At 40.6% G+C, this 14,689-nt stretch overlaps 1 protein-coding gene across 1 annotated transcript in view; it reads left to right on the forward strand.

Moving 5' to 3' along the window:
* Positions 1 to 14,689, forward strand: part of IQGAP1 (IQ motif containing GTPase activating protein 1) — a 75,131-nt gene that overhangs the window by 2,191 nt on the left and 58,251 nt on the right. The window lies entirely within an intron of this gene.

Consider the following 14,689-nt stretch of genomic DNA (forward strand, 5'->3'; position numbering starts at 1 on the left):
CCACCCCCCCCCCCCCCCCCCCCACTTTCCCCAAAGAACCGACCCCTCTGATGTACTCATCTAATATGTTTTTAGACTTTTTTGTGACAAGGACTCCGTAGCTCTAGTGCTCCAGTATTCCTAGCACTGGATAGGTTCTCCCTGTTATCTAACTTGTGTATGTCATGGTGCAATTTTACCTCATTACTTATCGATGGACCTGAAGAACAGGTTATTCTCTTCTTAACTGCAACCTTTTACAAATTTAAATTGTAACTTTATTTTCCTTGCACCTACCTTCTCTTAGACTGAAAACCCAGTTCTTGCATATTTCTCTGTGGGTCCTATTTAATAGATCTGCAGTACTTTTCCCTAGATTGTTTTGACTTATCTCCACTTACTCCATGTCTTTCTGGAAGTGCACTGCCAAAACAGAAGAGTTTTCCAACAGGGGTGTTAATATGCATACTTACTAGAGCCCAAAGATTGTTTTATGTACCCTGACAGATATGCTAGTATCATACGTTATGGCATCGTATCTACATTTTCATAATGGTATGATGTAGTAGTGTTTTGCTGAGTTGCCACGGTTCTCCTTGAAGGTGTGCTGCTGGAATTTGTTCCTCATCCTGTGTTTATACAGTCTATCTTGTTTTCTTGAGTGTGTTACATTTCACTTGATCCTGCTGAATATGATTTTTCCTGATCTTTGTTTAATACGTTGAAATAATTTTGATCTTATTCCTGTCCACTAGCATGTGTGTAACTTTTGTGTCATCTCCATGTTTAATAAGCATGTAAGCATGCTGTCTTCATTCAGACAATTAAAGTATGATCAGTAGATGCTATATATCTGCTATTAAAGTAAAAAGAACCAATTTTGAAAATGAATGCATGAAGTCTTACTGTTGGTATTTTTAAAAATCTTTTTGCAAACATTCAATCTTATCTTATATGCTGTACATGGAGAATAGAATGAGACAGACCGGTTTGTCTGCTGCTTCCCTTCATGATAGTTGGGTCTTTTCATAAATTGGGCCTTTGTATAAATTGATTTTTTTTACTTGAAATTTAAAATGTTTTTTGAAGCTGAGTTGAGACCAAAGACAGGTTTTCAAGAACAAGATTAAAGAAAAAGAGGTGAGGTAATGTTTGTATTGGTTACTCCCTCTGCCCCCAACACTTGAAAGTAAGGCTAGTGTTTCAGTTTGCATTTTGTAATTGGTCAGGAAAGGGATTGTGAGCATTTTGCAATTAGTCAGGAAATGGATTGCAAGCTTAGACTTTCCTTGTTCCCACAAAGATCTAGGCAAACTAGCCAATGTGTATGCCACAGAAAATAACTTCTGGAGCCATAGAAAAGTATGGAGTGTGCATAAAACATGTTCTAAATAGTCAACAGCATGTTTTGTCATGGCTCACTGAATACTTCAGTCTGCCTTTGTCCTTCAAAAGATGATATAGATGAAGAGCCAGAAAACTTTCTCTTCCACTGGCGGGGTGATGAATTTTGGATAAATCTGTGTAAGTCTTCCCCAGCAGGACAGACATGTTCCACTGTAGTAATTTTATTGGGGAGGAAATGCTGAGCTTATACAAGTTCACTCCTGGCAGAGTATAAAGAAGGACTTCATTCCAGGATTTTAATAGTTTACGCTGCCTTACCAAGAATGTATAGTATATTTTTGAAGGGGCAGGGAGCACTCAGTTTATGCTATAGTCTTTTAGGTGCTTCATAACAATTGTCACTACTATAGATTCACAGAGGCTGCTTAGTTCCTAGCAGATAATAATTTTCTGTCCATGCAGATTTGGATGAGGTTTGAAGTAGTGGGAAAGATCTGACAATAAGTCAAAATAACTCCTTCCCTTTGAATCCAAAATCTTTAGGAGCAAATGCTGGGTGACAGGGAGAGATGAGTTGTGCTGTAGTCACTGTCCATGCTTGAAGGACCCCCAGATCCATTGCTTGTGGACTCTTTCTGTTGTTGGCCTCAGAGTAAATGCTTTCTGAGGTGCTTGTTCTCTGTTCAATTCCATGTCCAGATTTGCAGAAAAATTCAGGCAAAAATACTTAACACAGCAACAGCTTTAATGTTTTCATTAAGCTCTTGCTTAATCATGGGGACTTACTCTTTAGATAAATCATCTTTGACTCTAAAGTTTCTTGGCCATCTTATCTCTGCTTCAGAGTATTGCCTTGGTATTGATGAGGCTGAGCAGCTGGGCGTTTGATTTTGCCACACCTTGTCAGAAACAAGATGTTTTCACCATTTTGTCTTGGATTGAGCCTTCAGGTGTTTCCAGTAGAGCCTCGTGGTTGCCAGTGTGTTTTGTGAAGAATGAAGCAACAGCTGTGTCGCTCAAAATGCAAGTAGTGGTGTTGCAGCCTTCCTCCTGACCTTGGCAGTCAGAGCACTTGCTTGTTAAGTGGAAAGTCTGCTTGGAGAGCTTCAGATACCCCTTTTCCAACCCTCAACCCATGTTTGCTTACTGGTCTATAGGCTGTTGATGCATATGTGAGTGGGAATTCCTGACTCTTATAGCTGAAGCCGTAACACTTTGCATAACAGTTAAACATTAAATGACCAGAAGGAGGGGAGCAGGCTCCTTAGTTTAATAATTAAGATACACAAGTGAGAGCAGAAAGGCTTGAGTTCATGGTCTACTCCCAAGATGTTTTTTTCCTCACTGAGCAGTCTTTTTGTAAATTGTCCTTTGAATTTTTTTTGTTACTACTAGTACAGCCTAAAAGAGGGCTCTTGGCTGTGTTGTTTGCAAGGAGTTTATTTAACAAAAACAACTAAACCAGAACTGTAAGAGATCATTATATTTGAAATTAATGTCCTTGGTCTGAGATTTTCTGTATTTGACTTCTTTGCCAGTAGTATAACTGAGACATAACAAGTGAATTAGATACTGTAGCATTTTGCTGGTGCTGTTGATTACAGTGCCTCAGAGCTGTGGGTATGGATAGGAGGGTTTATAATATTTCTTCATAGTGAAAGATTTTCAGATTGGAAGTTATATCTATAAGGAAAAGAGGAGGACCTAATAGCAGAGGAAGGTATCTGGTATGCCTTGTGTCACACTCTCAGAAGCTGAAAAGGTGAACGTTGTAAAGTTGATGGTGGCTGGGGCAGGGTGGGAGGCAGCTGAAGAACGATTCTTAGTGTCCATCCTCCTCCCTCCCGTAATTGTGTTATCATATTACATTATAATGTCGCATTCAGACACTGTAGTTTATATTCAGTTTTTCTATAACATAAAGGCACCTAAAATGATGTGAATAATATCATGTTGATTTGCATTGCATCAGCATTGTCAGAGGCTTGCTATCCCTTTAACCAAGCAACAAATACGGAATCTAGAAGCAGAAGTGATTTCCCCCCTGCCCCCTGTAAATGTTAAAAGCAGAAGGTAAGATGAAAATTGGCTAGCACCTAATTTCATACTGAAATGAAAAATCCAGAAAAGTCTGAATTTCTGTGCTGTCTGATGTAACAGCACATATGCAGTAGCTTTGAGTATTTCATGAAGTTGTTTGGAGTACCTGTCTGCTAAAGAGCATACATTGGAGGCATTTTCAGAGGAATATCAATAACTTGTACTTATTTAATGGTATTCTAGCCTGGTTTGTTTTTTCTTGAGCTGTCACTGTTGCTCTATTTAGCAGTTTTTGACTTGAGCTACTAATGTGCAACAGTCTTGTGAAACAGGCATTATTCTTGCTAGTTGGAGAAAGGGAGGCAGAGCGTGCAACTAAATTGCTCAAGATCGTGAAAAACATTGAAATGAAAATTGGAGCTAAAATGAAGATTGTGAATAGAGGTATTCCTCTACTATGCTTGGACCAGATACCTCTTTCTTGAATAAAAATGGCTTTATGAATAAGTGTTGTTTAATACTTCAAGTTTGGTGGTTTGTGTTTGGTTGTTTGTTGTTTTTCTGGTTTTGTTTTGGTTTTTTTTTTTTCTGTCTCCAAATCACAGTAATCTATACAGAAAAGCTGTGGCAGTGTAGATAAAACTGTAAGAAGTACTGTGTTCTGTTGTGACATGGCAGCTTGTGCTCACAGAAGGGTAAGGGTATACTTCTCTGGAATAGAAGCAACCCAAGAGACCTTCTTTTTGTGGTCCTTGTCTAGAAGTCAGGCTGGTGCACTATAATATTCCTCATCTGTGTTGTGAGATAGCCTTATTTCCTATGTGGGTTACTTGTTGGGGTATTGTGGCATTTTCATGATGAAATTAGCATTTAACAATTTGGCAAAGGCTTTTTCAAGCTTTGTCTTTCACTGTGGAATATTTTATGTTCTCCAAGTTGGAAACTAGAATGTTGTTGGCTCTCTTGTTTCCTTATCTGGCTTGCTGGGTGATGGTACCCTGCTTTTCCCCTGGGATAGTAGGAAATATTTTCATTCTGGATTATGTCCTAGCATGGTGTAAGCATTTTAGTGCCCAGATTATGTGGCTTCCAATAACTGTATAATTTCCATTCTACCTGAGCAGTATGTTTCTTCTTGTATGCCTCAGGATGGAATCTGACCATGTGGTTTGTTTTTTTTTTTTTCTTCTGCTTTTTGGGGTTTCTTGTAGATGTTCCCTGTTGATCAAGAAAAAGATGCTGCTTGCTCTTTATTGCTGATTTAACATGTTCAGGATTGAAGTGTACTATCTGTGATCTTGTAGTAATCCCCTTCTTTCTGACAGATTAGAAGAGGGCTTAGTGTAAAGTGGTGACACCATTGAGAGAAATAAATATTTTGTGCCTGTGTGGTAAAGTCTGAAGGGTCTTTCCGACTGATTGCTTTTCTGTAAGAATCACTTTCCCCTCTCCCTCATGCATAGTCTCTCTCTCTTTAAAGTGGGGAGCAGTGTTTTGGGTTTGGGTTTGGTTTTTTTTTTTTTTTTTACTGGGATGACTTGTCTGTATCTAAGCAAAAAATAAACCTAAATTGTTTGCCAGGTGACCCAGTTAAATTTTGTTTCCCAGAAGAAATCTAATGTTTAAAGAAAAAATCTGGTCTTCATCTTTTTGGGGTTCCCACTTTTAGTTTGAAAGTGTTTCGATGGATATCATTGTCTCTTGGAATTTGGCATAGTCATCCAAGATCTGCTTAAACAGGTTTCTTTCTCTTCAGAGGTGTAGGCTGCCCAGAAGGATGACGAAGAAGAATTATAGAGGACACCACTTTCTGGATAGATTGAACACCTCTAGAGTTAGTGCTAGATGGGAAGCTCTATAAGGCTTATTCTGTGAGTAACTTTGTAAAGCTGGTTCATCAGTGTCTGTAAAGGTATAGATAACCGTTGTTGAAGGAGCTCTTGTTTGAAGATAAAATTTTTAAAAGGGTACACTACAGCTTAAACCTGCTTGTGAAGGAAATGTGATAGTTGCTGTTTTACACAGAATTAGTCTCAAGAGGCTTCTTCATTGCAAATCAGAGATTTTTCAGAAAGGTGATAAATTGCATTGGTTCCATTCTCTTATTAACCTGAACATGGAAAAATTGTGGTAGTTCAGCTAAAATGTGTCTCATCAGCCTCTGGTAAGAACAGAGCTGCAATAGAGAGCTAGGTACCAATAAGGTAGTTTGAGAAAAAGCAGGATTAGGCTTTCTCACTTATTTTTGTACAGTTCTCAGTGTACCTCAGATAAGCAAGTCGTGTGCAGAAAATCTTGTTTAAATCCTCCTTAAATTAATCTGCAAATTGGATACAGGCAAGTTTCCCGTGGGTTTTGAAGCTGTAGAGCTGGCGCACTACCTCTTGGAGGATTCTGAGGATGAAGTTGTAATAGCAGTCTGTGGAGTACAACCTAGAGTGCCACAGCCCTGGTCGTGTGAACCAGAGCTGCAGTTGAAGAATTTCAATATTTTTTGTTGTTGTTTTGTTTTATTGTAAACCTCAAGATAGCAAGAATAGTATCTCTGGAGTCCCTCAAATAAAAAGAAAGGTGAGGATTGTTCTGGGTTTGTCTCTGAGCTAATCCCCGCTCGCCCCCCCCCCCCAAGCTTTTTCCCTAGATTTAGGCAAACCTGACTTTGTGGGATAAGATTTCTTTTAGCTTTTAAAGATATTTCTATTTGCATTCATATTCTAATGTCCAGAGTGTATGCAGCCCAGCTACAATTTACTGTCCTTCAGTGATTTATGAGCAATTAATTAATTAATTACCTCAGAAGCATAGGAAATTATTGCAACTTTGCAAATAACAGAAAAAGAGAAGATAATGCAGTGGATCTTAAACTGTTCACAGACTAGATATGAAACGTATTCTGTAGTTATGATATGTGAAAGCTATTTTGCCTTATGCAGGTCAGCCTGCGTCTGTATTTAATCCATGAGATCATAATGGTCCTCTCTTTAATAATGCCTGGTCAGTATTGCATGCTGAAAAAGACCTAAAGATAGAATTAGTTATGTTTAGAAAACATCTGCCATAATTTTTGTTTTATAACTTTAGAATGAGGCCTTTTTTCTTTTTTTTTTTTACCTATTTGTAATACTGAAGTATGATTGGATTTCTACAGTTGCAGAGTCAAGTGAGAAATAAGCTTGTTCATAAATCGATGTACTTGTAGATATATTTGTATGTGAGGAGTCCCACTATTTTCATGTATAATCCAAGTCACAAAATTACAGGAACTGGCATTTGGCTGAAAATGACTTGTGTAACTCCCACCAAAAGTGAGCCCTCTAGGTCAGGCGAGTGGGTCAGAACGTCACTAATTGATGTAGCAGAACTTACTCTTATGTGGCATAAACAGAGTTCCTTTTTATATTCCAGGCTAATCAAGACTTTTTTCTTTATTTCCTTCTATTTCCATTTTATTCCCACTTGTAAATTGGGTCAGGTATTGTTTTTTGGGTTGGTGGTTGGGTTTTTTTGTGTGTGTGTGGTTTTGTGTTTTTTTTTTTTTTTTGTTTTCTGCTTTCGTCAGATACGATGCAAGTCCCATGTTAGATTGTAATCCATGAATGTTCATAGATAATATTTTATTATCAATAGTTGTAAGTTGAAGTAGCTGCTGTTTAGCTCTCACCACTTCATCTGGGGCTTCTTGTCAGCTCCTGTTTGGACTTGAGGAGATATTTCTGTACAGTTCCTGTACTGTTTTGTTGATGACCTCATGCAGCTGGCAGGGAGTGGCTGTCTGGACTGGATGTGTCTTGGAATGCACATTCAGAACTATATTTTTCTCAGAATTGGGTGGAGAGAGGTGGAGGGGAGGACAGTGGTGAAGTACCACTGTCTTTGCCTCACTCTGAATACTTTTTTTATGACTCACTGGAAATAGTAATGAAAGGCAGGCCAGGAGGAGAGAAACAGCTGTTTGCACAGAATTCAATTCAGAGACCAGGGTTTTGCTATTTGGAAGGCGGTTTCTGAAGGAATATTTTACATAATGCAAGAAGATACCAGCCCAAAATAACCAAAGCCAGTAGTTGTCACATAACAGTTCTTGACTATTACGTACTGTGGAGTGCTCCTTATAACAGTTATTTGCAAGAAAACAACTTAGTCTTAAGGTATGATAACTTTAGTGAAGAAACTTTAGTTTCTAATGGTAAGTGATCACGGCAATTAGCTTTGGCAACAGAGTGGTTCAGTGTGCCTTGAAAAAGATTTTTGCATATGTGATAAGTTCCTCATGCCTATGTGCTTGGTACTTATCCGAAAGCTCTTCAGGACTAATCTTTTTGGCAAACATGGCAAATGCGATAGGATCCCTATCAGCAAGAGCAGCTAAGGTAATTTTTACCAGTTGTTGGCAGTGTTTTCAATGGAACAAAGAGGAACCTCATCTTTACTTTTATGGGGAGGGGGCGGCAGGGGCAGGGGGAGGGGAAAGGATTTCAGTGCCAGAACATTAATATGGTCTTTGGTTCAGCTGCACCTTGCCAGGGAGGGTACATCAATCATTGAGAAAATCTGGCCTATGTTACTTGTTAATCCTTTGCTTTTTGGTATCTTTGAACTGAAAATGTTTCTGTGGATAACGAAAATGTTCTAGGACCTTTTAGCTGTGGGCAGCACTTGTTTTCCCAGCTCTTCATTTGAGAGGCCGTGTCTCTTCCTGCACAAACAGTAATGAAATGCATTTAAATTTCCACCTACTTCCCTAGAAGAGAACACTCCTGATGTGATAAATTTATTTTAATTTGTTGTTGTTACCTCTCTGAAAGATCTTCTTTCATCTTCTTGGGTGATTCCTTGATTTATTCAGAGTTGGTAGAATGAGTTATTTTAGAGAGAAGTTTTTGTTTGGAATTTTTGCATGGATGTCTAATGCCCTTGCTCAGGTGAACTGGATGAAGAGCTGAGGCTGTCTGCAAGTTTTCTCTTCTGATCCTCTGAGAGAATGTGTGCCAAGTCTGCGATTGTAACTGAACTAAAAATGTTTTGAGATTTGTACGTAGAGGCAATGATCTACTGGAGTATGAAATCCCTCTTCTTTCAATAAAATGAATAGTATGATTTGTCCAAAAAATGCCATACCTGTGGTGTTGGCAATACTGAGCAGTGCAAAAGCCTTTAAGCCATGGCTTTGTACATTCTTTCAGATGGCTTATGCAAACACTGTTGGAGGGGGGCCGGGATGGGAAGTGCTGCCCTTTCACTCTGGCCACTTTTTCCTCTGCTGTGATGGTGCTGCGGCTGTGCATGTTTTCCTTGGCACACCTGTAGGGAATTGCAATAGGAGGGCTGAATGGATGTGAATGGAAGCATCTAGATGTGGAGGCATCACGTGCAACTGGGGAAGGGCTGTTGGAATGACCTGTGTTTAAAAATGCCCGGATTAGCAGCTAGTCATCAAGACCCCAGCATGTTTGCGTTCAGTTTCACGAGATACCCTTTGGAGGCAGAGCACAGCGAACAAATCCTGATGAGTTATGGAGGTGGTACAGGACAGAGATAGTCATCACTGTCAGCTATGAAAGGGTATGGAAAGGCCTATCTGTAACCTGTAAAATCTGCATGTGGTTGCCAACTGAGAAAGAGCCCAGGAGATGGGAGGAGAACTTTACAACTGGCATCCCTTGCCCTCCATGTCAGGGCAACAGGTCCTGGACCTTCTAATGCTTGTTGTTGGGCCAGGTGTAATGGCCCACTGCTGGGCGGACAGCTTGAACATCCTTCTCCTGGTTGCCTGATTGCTGGACAGGCTTCTTGGGCACCAAATGCTTTCTGGTGCTTGTGAGTCTGAGATTGAATAAAACCTGTTTTGTTCTGAGTTTTTATGTCAAATACAATCAGCTTCCCCCTTCTATAAGGTTATTTTGCTACATTGTTGGTACAAGGGTGTAACTGCATTTCCTACTCATCTGCCACCTTACAGGTTCAATAGATGCTGGTTTTAGACCTAAGTTGAATGCAAGAGCTTTTTTTCTTTTCTGGGACAGGTGACAAAGATTTAAATTTCTATTTCAGCTTGTTAGATTTCTCAAAACTATTTGAATTGAAATTAAGAATGCTGCTTTTGATAGAGAACTAGAGAAGAGAATTATAAACTAATGGACAGTCAAAATGTGCTTTAGGAAGCAGATCTTGCTCAATAGCATATTTCAAATTACACTTCTGATTGTTTTGCGGTAATTACTGGTGTAATTTTAAGTTGTACAGTTACCTGACTTAATATGTCATAATGATTTCAGCAAAGCCCTGTCTGTTTACAGGTGTGATTTCAGATCTACCTGCTTTGGAAGACTAAGGGGCTGATCTTGAACACTGTATCTCTTGATGTCTACTGTTACACCACTGCGGAAGCCAACTTGCCTTCCCCCTCCCCCACCGTAGATTTGAATATGTTCTTTGAAGAGTGGAATTCTAAATAACTATTGTTGGTGCCTTCCTTTAGCTTGGACACCTGCTGTCTGGAATGTGCTGGTGTCCCTCAGTCCGCTTTTGTGAGCCTTGTTTCTGTAGGATGAGTTGTCAGGCAAAAGATGGTAATGTTTGAAATTCTATGTGTCAGTGCAGGATATTAGACAAGATGGGGGAAAGCCAATGATATGTTATGCAAATATGGACCCTGAGGGTGAGCAAACCTGATGGGGAGTTAGGGAAAGGGAGACAGTTTTTCTTTCTTGAGGTTTTGTTGTTCTGAGTGGAATGCTTGGTATTCTGAAAGTCTTTGCGTGATGTAATTGAATGGCTGGTTAGCAGTGTTCACTGGCTTGTTTCCAGCTTCTGATTGGCAGTTATACTGTGATCACTGAAACTTGGTTTGACAGAGGGTTCTGCCCTCTTCTCCTTGCAGTTTTTCTATCATCTACCAGATTCTTGCCAAATTTTCCTGTTACAGCAGCCGAGTGAATAAGATGTTATTGCAACCTCTATTGCTTGAGGAAGATGATATAATTTACTGCATGTCAGAAATCTTTTGAAACAAACTACTCTCCACTAAAATAAAAGTCCTTTTCAACACAGGGACAGGTACATTATGTTACAGGTCCTTGTTTTTCCAAATGTAGATATCCAGGAATTGTGAAACTAGCTAACTAGCTGCCAAAAACTGAAGCATATGAACATTTTTGAGTCTTTGCTGCTGCAATTTTTCATTTTGGCTTTGGTAGATCAGGTGCAAATTTTCCATTTATTTTCTTGTGGACAAAACAGTTGTTTTACCTTTCACTTGCTCTCCAAACTACTGAAAGGAGAAGAGAGAAACTTTTTCAGTCTTTCCCCAGGCTCTCCTTTAAAGTATTAAAAAAGCCTGGACATCAGCAATATATGCTGTGACTTTTGCATCAGTTGACATTTGATTGAGTTAGACCATGAAGGTATCCAGTGTTGATTTTTTGAGGTTCCACGTAATGATAGTTCAGCCAATATCTAGGTGGATCATTCCAATGGATTAAAATTCATGTGTGTTTTCCAATAAGAGTTTTTCCTGCTTCAGCTTCTAGCTGTTGTTTATCATTGTCTTTGTCTAGTTGAGACTCCTGCTCTTGTAAATACTCTATTTATATTGGTACTTTTAAGAGTGATTAAATATTCTTTAATAGCCACTTTGCTGACCTGGCAAAAATAATCTGTTCTTTTCCTTGGGATGGAAGGTGAGGACACTCTTGGTCAGGTGACTGGGCTGAATCTGCTTGCTGAGACATATGGGCCCCCAAAATGCAAGGGAAGCAGCTGGAGTCTGTTGCTGCAGTCAGAGAAAGAAATTTATCTTTTGTAGGTGTGCCCTGATACTGTGACTTTTTTCTCCATGCAGTTTTAAATTGATCATCTGCGCCTAGACAGTTACGCTTGTTCTTGCTTCGTGCTAGTTTATTACTCTGGTCATGTGGCTGTCTCTCTTTGGTTTCCCCGCTCTAGTCTCCTTTCTCCAATACATCAAATTCAACCTTGTTTTTGTTTAAATGCATGTTATTTAGCTTTGTCATAAGTAATAATTTTTTCACTTGCTGATCAGTACTTTCACTTGGCCAAGGAGAGCAGCTTTGATCAATTCCTGTTCCTTATCTTCCTCAAATAAGGTCCCTCCTGAAGATGATTTCTTTTACCCCCCAGCTGGTGTAAAGCTTCTGCCTTTTCTTCTATTTAATGCCTTCTGCAGCAGTGTCTACCATCCTGCACTGGATTTGAGAGTGCCAAGATAGGTTTTTGGTGGGGTTTTTTTTTTTTGGTTTGGTTTTTACTTTTTGGAGTATGCTTTCTTGGTCCAGTGCTCACCTTTGGTTTTTGCTGTGTTGCACATTTTATGGCATGTTATGGGCTGTCTGGGGCAAGGGATGGCTTGGAAAATAACATGCTGAAGCACAATGAATGGCTTGTGCATAATTGGGGTTTGTGTGTACAACAGTACATAATAATTTCTTGTCTGGCTGCTGTGGAGGACCACATTATATGTCTAGTGGATGGGAGGGGTTTCAGAGAGGATTCTTTTCCTGTTGTAGTGGGTTGACCTTGGCTGGCTGCCAGGTGCCCACCAAGCCGCTCTCTCGCTCCCCCTCAACTGGACTGGGGGAGAGACAATAAGATGAAAGTCTTGTGGGTCGACATGAGGACAGGGAGAGATCGCTCAGCAATTACTGTCGTGGGCAAAACAGACTTGGGAAAATTAATTTAATTTATTTCCAATCAAATCAGAGTGAGATAATAAGAAATAAGAACAAGTCTTAAATCACATTCCCCTCATCCTTCCCTTCTTCCCTGGGTTCAACTTCACTCCCAACTTCTCTATCTCCTACCCCTGAGCAGTGCAGGGGGACAGGGAATGGGGGTTGTGGTCATTTCATTATGTGTTGTCTCTGCTGCTCCTTCCTCCTCACGCTCTTCCCCTGCTCCAGTGTGGAGTCCCTCCCACAGGAGACAGTTCTTCACGAACTTCTCCAACGTGGGTCCTTCCCACGGACTGCAGTTCTTCATGAACTGCTCCAGCACGGGTTCTTTCCACGGGCTGCAGTTGTTCAGGAACAGGCTGCTCCAGTGTGGGTCCCCTGTGGAGCCACAGGTCCTGACAGAAAATCTGCTCCACTGTGGGCTTCTTTCCATGGGGCTGCAGATCCTGCCAGGAGCCTGCTCCAGCCTGGGCTCTCCACAGGGTCACAGCTTCCTCGGGCACATCCACCTGCTCCAGCGTGGGGTCCTCCACGGGCTGCAGGTGGATATCTGCTCCACCGTGGACCTCCATGGGGTCCAGCCTGCCTCACCATGGTCTTCACCAGGGCCTGCAGGGGAATCTCTGCTTCGGCGCCTGGAGCATCTCTCCCCCTCCTTCTTCACTGACGTTGGTGACTGCAGTTATTTCTCTCACATATTCTCACTCCTTTCCCCCAGCTGCTGTTACACAGCAGTTTGTTCCTTGTCTTAAATCTGTTATCCCAGAGGTGCTACTACCATTGCTGATGGGCTCGGCCTTGGCCATTGACAGGTCCATCTTGGAGCCAGCTGGCATTGGCTCTGTCTGACACAGGGGAAGCTTCTGGCGTCTTCTCATAGAAGCCACCCCTGTAGATATGCCCTGCCCCCCCCCCCCCAAAAAAAACCAACCCCCAAACCAAAAAAACCACCACCACCAAAACCCCCCAAACCCTCACCATGCAAATGCAATACACCTGTGTAGACATAAGCATGTCATATGAGGATACTTAGGTTTTTCCTGGCTGGAGGGGAGATTTAGGCTTGTGCTAGGCCCACCTGTACTGATTAAGAGAATCTCTCTCGAAGCTAAATAAATAGTTTGCATGTATCCTTGATATGTGGTGTGCTTATGCTGTGTTGCTTCTTGGATACATGGGGGTTATCTTGCCTTGGTATAGAGTGCTAAAGGCAAAATGGAGAAGCAGAGTTGGATTCTGTTTGTTGTGTGTTGTCTGTGTCTGGAGCAACGCAGGAACTCTGTTGTTCCTCTTCTGAATTACTGCAGTGTACTTCAAGTGAAGTTGCAACTTCCAAGTTTTGCATCCTGTGTGCTGGTTGTCGGTTTCTGGGTGAGGTCTATGACTATGTGGCTAATGGTTAAAAGAAAGAAATGAGTATGTTCTTTTAAAAGTGTTTTGTAAACTACCTTTTTAAAATTACCCTCTGTTTTGTAATTTATTGCAGTAAATGGAATACAATCTTGGTTTGGAATACTTTGTTCAGAGTCATGTAAGTGGTAGAGAGTTGAGGGGGAAAAAACACAAGAAGGCTTATTTTAGTTAAGTCCTGGAGAAGAATGAGGATTTTTCAGTTAAATAAAGCTGACATAGAGCAACAGCTTCAAAGATACAAAAAGGTCTAATGTTATTTAAGAACTGTTCTTGCAGGTTAGCAGCTGATCTTCACTGATTACTGGAGGAGGTAGAAATTGGTGTACGTAAATACTTCTGAAGGTTTTGCTAGATATCTATTGACATCTCTGGTTACATGAATACAGTTAAAAGTCTGATTTAGGGTGACTAAAACCAATCTTTGTTAATTACAGTTAATACCACTTTTGCCTGAGTGTTAAAGCAAAATGTATTTAAGTCGTATATACTTTCTGTGTGTGAGGTACAACTAGTGAAAGCAAATCCAAAGACCATTTTAATGCATTTTAATAGTTCTGTGATTCCCAAATACATTTTTGCACTTTAGATAAACTTGCAAATGTGACATACATAAACTTGTCAAAAAAAAAGTTTCATCAATTAAACATATGTTATGTATAGTATTTTAAGTAAGTATGACTAGATACAGCATATTTAATTGAGCAGTCAATTACCTAGTTTAATAAAAGACTATGTTTATTTGCATCTCTCTTACTGGCCTTTATCAGAGGCAGGGTATTGGGCTATGTGTGGCAGGAACTTTTGGTCTGACACCATGAACAGGCATAGGGGCTGCTGTTGTCATCTGTGCCTTCCTTGGTGATAGCTTCCTGTATTAAATATGGTTGAGGTAGCTGGAAGGCATTGTCAGCAACTGTGCTCACCAGATTGCTGGACTGGATAGTCATGGAAGTGCAGGCAGATGCTATCAAAAAATACAAAGAGAACAGACGTAAGTAGAGTGGTTGCCTAGGGGAAATGCAGATGATCCTACAGCAATTTGGGAGGCTTGAATTTTCTAAAGGTATTTGTCCCCATCCCTTTCTGGCATTTAGTTGATATGCTTTCACCTCTATTTTGTAACTTTGGTTGTGCATTTGGGAATGTGATGTGACTGGGGAGCAGGGGGAGCAGAAAGCCTAAGGAGATATTCCTCCCCCTGTCCCCCCTCCACCCCCCCC

This window comes from Haliaeetus leucocephalus, unplaced genomic scaffold (genome assembly GCF_000737465.1).
Source record: "Haliaeetus leucocephalus isolate CR32 unplaced genomic scaffold, Haliaeetus_leucocephalus-4.0 Scaffold339, whole genome shotgun sequence".
Lineage (NCBI taxonomy): Eukaryota > Metazoa > Chordata > Aves > Accipitriformes > Accipitridae > Haliaeetus > Haliaeetus leucocephalus.